We start from the raw sequence: 6,000 nt of genomic DNA, 5'->3' as shown, positions 1-6,000 counted from the left end.
GATGTGAAAATATTGCAGCCATGAAATTAGAATGGATGCCATTAAAGCAACAAAATAAAGGAGTATTAGAAAATAAGAAGGAACTCTTGGAAACCAAAATGATTAGAGCAGAAATTTAAAAAAATCAGTTTGGAAGGTGAAATTGAAGAATTCTTGCATAAAGTAGTATAAAAGAAAAGACTGTACAGTGGGACACCTGGTTGGTGCAATTCTCCTTTACAAACCATGCTGCCCCATCTCTTTTCTACCCTCACTGTTGGGGGTGGGATACTAAACTTCCTTTTCTAGACTATCCTATAATTAGATTTGACTTCTGACACATGTCTGGTAAATGAGTCAAAAGTTGAAGTCTGCAGGGGATTTCTGAAAACCTTTACTTTCCTGCTACAGATGCAACATTTTCTGCTTCCTCCTTATTCTTTATGAATGTGGATGTGATGGCTGGAGCTGCAGCAATTGTTGTGCAGCTGTGATTAAGAGGCCAAGAGAGTTCCAGAGATCCTTGCTCGGATATTCTCGAGCCTCTGAAATAATACCAGCCCAGCTAGCTCTTGACTTCTTGTGTGGGGAAAACAAACCCAGTTTATTTAAGTTACTGTTTAATTGGATATTCTTCTACTCCTAGCTGAATCATATTCCTTAATACAAAGAGAAAAGTTAAGAAACAAGAATATCTATTCAAGTGGTCCAATATTCAACTGTTAGGAATTTCAGAAAGAGAGAACAGAGATAACGGGTAGAAAAATTATCAAAGGAATAATAGAAGAAAATATTTCAGAACTGAGCTTTCATATCTTGAAATAACACATGAGCTCAAGTCACTAAAAACTGGCAGGATGTAGAATGGAAGCACTTCACAGTTTGCTTTCAGATAAGAGGACAGGAGGTCAGGAAATTGGCTTTACTACAGTAAACGATTGGATAGTAAAAAAATAATTAACATTGCATAGATATCCAAGAGGTTTGTCAATAACCACTAAACCAAAAATGATCCATGTTAAGAAGATGGGAACTTGCAATGGCTAGGGTATCCATTCAACAAAGAGATTTAAGTTGGGATATTGGTTCCTACTCAAGAATTACCATGTTTTATTTTACAAGTTGGCTATTTTAAACGATTGTGTGCTCTGAAATTAGACCTGGTTCTGATCCCAGTTGTGTGGTGCAGGCAATTTATTTGACTTTTCTGTGCTTATTTCCTCATCTGCATGGCTACTTCAGAGGTTAGTGTGGGGACCAATGAGCATTCCGCATTGAGAACTAGCACAGAGCGGGCATTTCTTAAATGTTAATTCCTTGTAATGACGTTTCTTAAATCAAGATGCTACCTGTACGCACATACCACAGCCTTACGTTATTCTCTTGTGTTAGTTCATAAGAGCTCGAGTTGCTTTCATGATTAACCAAATGTTGGTTCCCACATTGGGCTTCCCCAGCCCTTAGGGCCTGGGAACATCATAACTAGGGTCTGGGAGTTAGGTTCGATACTCTAAAAGCCTTATAGAAATCATACGTTTACCAAGGATCAGGATAAGGAGGGATATGGTGTCTCGGCTTCTGTCTGGAATGTAAAGTCATTGCAGTAACTCTGGTTGCTCTATGATGTTCAGAAGCTCCAGTGGACATGGGTCCATCTGATTCCCAAAGATAGAGGATTTGTTAGCTACTTTTAGAGCTGCGTTTTGGAAGGCAACGTCTTTTGGAATCACGGGAAAACAGTGAAGAGGGTAACATGTCTGGAACACTAAGTTTGCAAATAGATGAAGTATTCCTGCCCAAGGTCACACAGCAGGTTAGCAGCAGCCCAGACAAGGACTGATTTCCCCTGGTGTCTCATTGTCTGCAAGGTCCACTACCTAGAGCAGCTCTGCAGACCATCCTTCTGTCTCAGCCCCAGATCGTTCTTTGGTCACCAGAACACGGTACTATGTGTGGTTAGTCGCCAAGTCATATCCGACTCTGCGACCCCATGGGCTGCAGGCTCCTCTGTCCATGGGATTTTCCATCCACGGGATTTTCCAGGCAAGAATACTGGCGTGGGTTGCCATTTCCTTCTTCAGGGATCTTCTCAACCCAGGGGTTGAACCCGTGTCGCCTGCATTGGCAGGTGGATTCTTTACCACTGAGCCACTTGGGAAGCCTCTATGTCTGGTGCTGGATGTAAAGTAGACTTACTGTGGTGATCATTTCGCAGTGTATACAAATATCAAATTGTTATGTTGTACACCTAACACTGTTGTATGTAAAATTATACCCCAATTAAAAAAATATGTTGCTTTGGAAACTTGAAAACCAGGATATACAGTGTCAAAGATACTTCAGCTCTTCGTTTTGCTGGGACCACAGGAATCATAGTAAGAGAGAAAGTACCCCTGACAATTCGTCATGATTGATAGGAACAGCCAGAAACTGCTTTCTCACTTCCTTTTGTCAGTTAATTTGTACCTTGTTCTTGTTGAGTTGCTAAGTCATGTCCGACTCTGCAACTCTATAGACAGCAGTATGCCACACTTTCCTGACCTTCGTTATTTCCCAGTTTGCTCAAAATCATGTCCACTGAGTCAGTGATGCTATCTAACTATCTCATCCTCTGTCACTCCCTTCTCCTCTTGCCCTCAATCTTTCCCAGCATCACGCTTTTTTCAGATGAGTCTGCTCTTTGCATCAGGTGGCCAAAGTATTGGAGCTCCAGCTTTTTGTTACCTTAGGAGATTTAAAATGCTTGGTTATTTAAGGGAGAGAGAAAAAGCTCTGCTGCTTATTTATATTGTGCCTGTGAAAACACAGGAGGTGTTCAGCCAAGGTTGAAATTCCCACGGGAAAGTAGACCAGCCATGAGATCTGAACGTGTATACCTGTCTGTAAGCTGGAGACTCTGATACAAACATAAACAAGAGAACTGGGAAGAAAGCTGTTCTGATAAGTAGTGGTCACCAGGTGGCGCTACACACTCGCTGTCAAATTAACAACGTGTATGAGCTTTTCTTCCTCCCCAGTCTGGGGAATTTGATCTACTGAAACAGGAAAAAAAAAAAAAGCAAAACACGTGGTTCCAGTATTTCAGCATGGGCCAGTAGAACTGAAAGGGGATGGTATCCCCCAGCCCCCCGACCCCCTAGAGCATTCTTTAGTTGTGTGGCCGAGAATCCACTGGTGTTCTTTGAATTCACTGAGTAAATGAGCAACTGGCTGACTTCTCCAATGGGGACTCAGGAAGTCCCCTGAGTGGGGACTCAGGAAGTGACTGGCTCCAGCAACAAGAAAGCCCGGGATCATTCTGCAAGGTGTACTCCTTCACATCTGACCGTCTGACCTTAAGGGGAAAGGCAATTTCCATTTCTATACAGAAAACTCATTTCCTTTGTTGCTTCCTTTATTTTCCTCCCAAGAATTGTGAATTCTCAGCCAGGTTGGGACCCGTGAGGAGGGCAGGGAAGAAGCTGTGAACCAGCAGCGCCCTCTTTTCCTTCCCACCCCTCCCCCTACTAAGGCTTTCCACTGTCTCCTGTGCTGAGTTGCTTCAGTCATGTCCAACTCTTGACCCTACGGGCCATAGCCGGCAAGGCTCCTCTGTCTGGGGGATTCTTCAGGCAAGAATACTGGAGAGGGTTGTCATGCCCTCCTCCAGGGATCTTCCTGACCCAGGGATTGAACCTGCATCTCTTAGGTCTCCTGCATTGGCAGGCAGGTTCTTTACCACTAGCACCACCTGGGAAGCCGTCCAGCACCCCAACTGACCCCTTTCTGCAAAAAGAAAAATGCATATGGTAAATCCAGGCCCATGGACATCATGGGTTTTCCTGTCAGTCCTGATTTAAAACAGCTTGAAAGTTGGCTTACAAGGGGCTTCCCTGGTGGCTCAGACGGTAAAGAATCTGCCTGCAATGTGGGAGACCTGGGTTTGACACTGAATTTGGGAAGATCCCCTGGAGGAGGGCATGGCAAGCCACTCCAATATTCTTGCCTGGAAAATTCCCATGGACAGAGGAGCCTGGCGGGCTTACAAGGGGACACTTTGTATTGAAAGGAGAAAATAAGCAAAACCCATGCGTCCCTGCTGCTAAGTCGCTTCAGTCGTGTCCGACTCTGTGTGACCCCATAGACGGCAGCCCACCAGGCTCCCCGGTCCCTGGGATTCTCCAGGCAAGAACACTGGAGTGGGTTGCCATTTCCTTCTCCAATGCAGGAAAGTGAAAAGTGAAAGTGAAGCCGCTCAGTCATGTCCGACCCTCAGCGACCCCATGGACTGCAGCCTACCAGGCTCCTCCGCCCATGGGATTTTCCAGGCAAGAGTACTGGAGTGGAGTGCCATTGCCTTCTCTGATGCCTCCCTACCCTAAAGCATTTTCCTGGTCTGATAGAAAGCAGCCTGCTGTATCCACCCCCTGGCTCCTTCAACTCCAGGCACAGGTCAGCTTCCAGCATCTCTGCTGATTAAGCAGAGATTCCACCAGGTCCTGGGGGTACTCCCACCTCCACACTTTCAGAGCTACACCTAGATGCTGCTGGGCTGCAACTTGGAGGAATCAGTGTTCCCAGAGCAGTGGTTCTCACACCTTAGCAGGCAGCAAAATCATCTGGGGGGCTTGGAAAGCCAGATTGCTGGGCCGCACTTCTCGCTCTAGTTGGCCTTGGTCTCAGGGGCAGGCGGAAACTTTGCATTTTTACCAAGTTCTCCTGTGAGGCTGAGGCTGCCTGGGGACCACACTTTTGAGAACCGCTTTTTCAGAGCTGGTGGGGGAAGAGGAGCAGCAGGAGGAAGCCCCTGGCTGTGGTTTGGCTGGTCTTTTTTTCCCACAGGGGCATGTGTGCCTGGACTGCGGGGGCAAGGGCCTGACCTCCAGGGATGGCTGCAAATCTTTCTCTCTTCTTTCTGAACTAGTGGTCCTGAAACTTGGCAGCACACTGAATCACTCTGGGAGCTTTAAAAAAGTCCCTATGACTGGCTGCCAGCCTGAGATCTTGATTTAATTGGTTTGGAGGGTGGTTAGGGCATCTGATGGTTATAGGCTTCCCAGGTATTTCTAATGTGCAGCCCAGGTTGGAAACCTGCTATTCTAGGCTCTTCTCTTTGTCATCTTATACCTAATCCCCAGTGAATAGAAGTACTGATCATCCATCCTGGAATGCTTCCAGCTCTTCTCTCACAACTCCCTCCTTCTACCCATCTTCAGGCTGTAGGTCACTGACTACCAGACTCTTATGTTTCCCTCAAAACCCTGTTCAAATATTCCTTCTATAGTGAAAACTTCCTGGCTTTCCCTGACAGTGAATTGCTTCTTTGTCTGTCTCCTAAAGTACTTTGCATGCACTTGTATTATAACCTTTATTTCACTATATTGTAATTATTTGCTTTCATATCTTCCCTCCCCACTTGAGGGTGCACCCATCAGGTGGCTTAATAAAACTGTGATGGAATGAATCCCAGAGTTGGAGATAAGGTCTAAAATGCAAAAGGTTTGGATAAGGAAGTTGATTCATTTTGATTCTGTTCAATCGAATGGTTCCTGTGGGTCAGACTCTGGTGGGTGTCTGGGAAGCCAAGCTGAGTGCGGCAGGACCCTACCTTTGAGGAATTTCTTTTGAAACTGTGCTAGCTGAGGCCGGCTGTGCTCTCATTACATTCAGCTTGGGACCTGCTTTCCCAGACCACCTGGAGCACAGTGCAAACCCTGAGCCTCCCTTTCACACCATCCGTACCCTCAGGTACACTCACCTTCCCCAGGGTTAGGTGAGTTTCTCGGCATGTGTGTTTTTCATGAATTTGCCCTTGTCTACCAGACACACAATTTGCCAACCATTTAAAGCTTGGGTTGTAGTTCCTTGCACACAGTCATGTTCCTGCCTTTCTGTTCTCACCCCTGTTTGCCTGGCTAACAGCCAGGGTCTTTGGGTCTTACCCGACCCTGTGCCAGGAGCTGTCTCTTTTGTACTCTCTTAACATTTTATGCAGAGAGAAGGCAATGGCACCCCACTCCAGCACTCTTGCCTGGAAAATCC

The sequence above is a fragment of the Bison bison genome, unplaced genomic scaffold, assembly GCF_000754665.1.
Source record: "Bison bison bison isolate TAMUID 2011002044 unplaced genomic scaffold, Bison_UMD1.0 scf7180017864390, whole genome shotgun sequence".
Classification (NCBI taxonomy): Eukaryota; Metazoa; Chordata; class Mammalia; order Artiodactyla; family Bovidae; genus Bison; species Bison bison.
Note: the sequence above shows the minus strand (reverse complement) of the source record.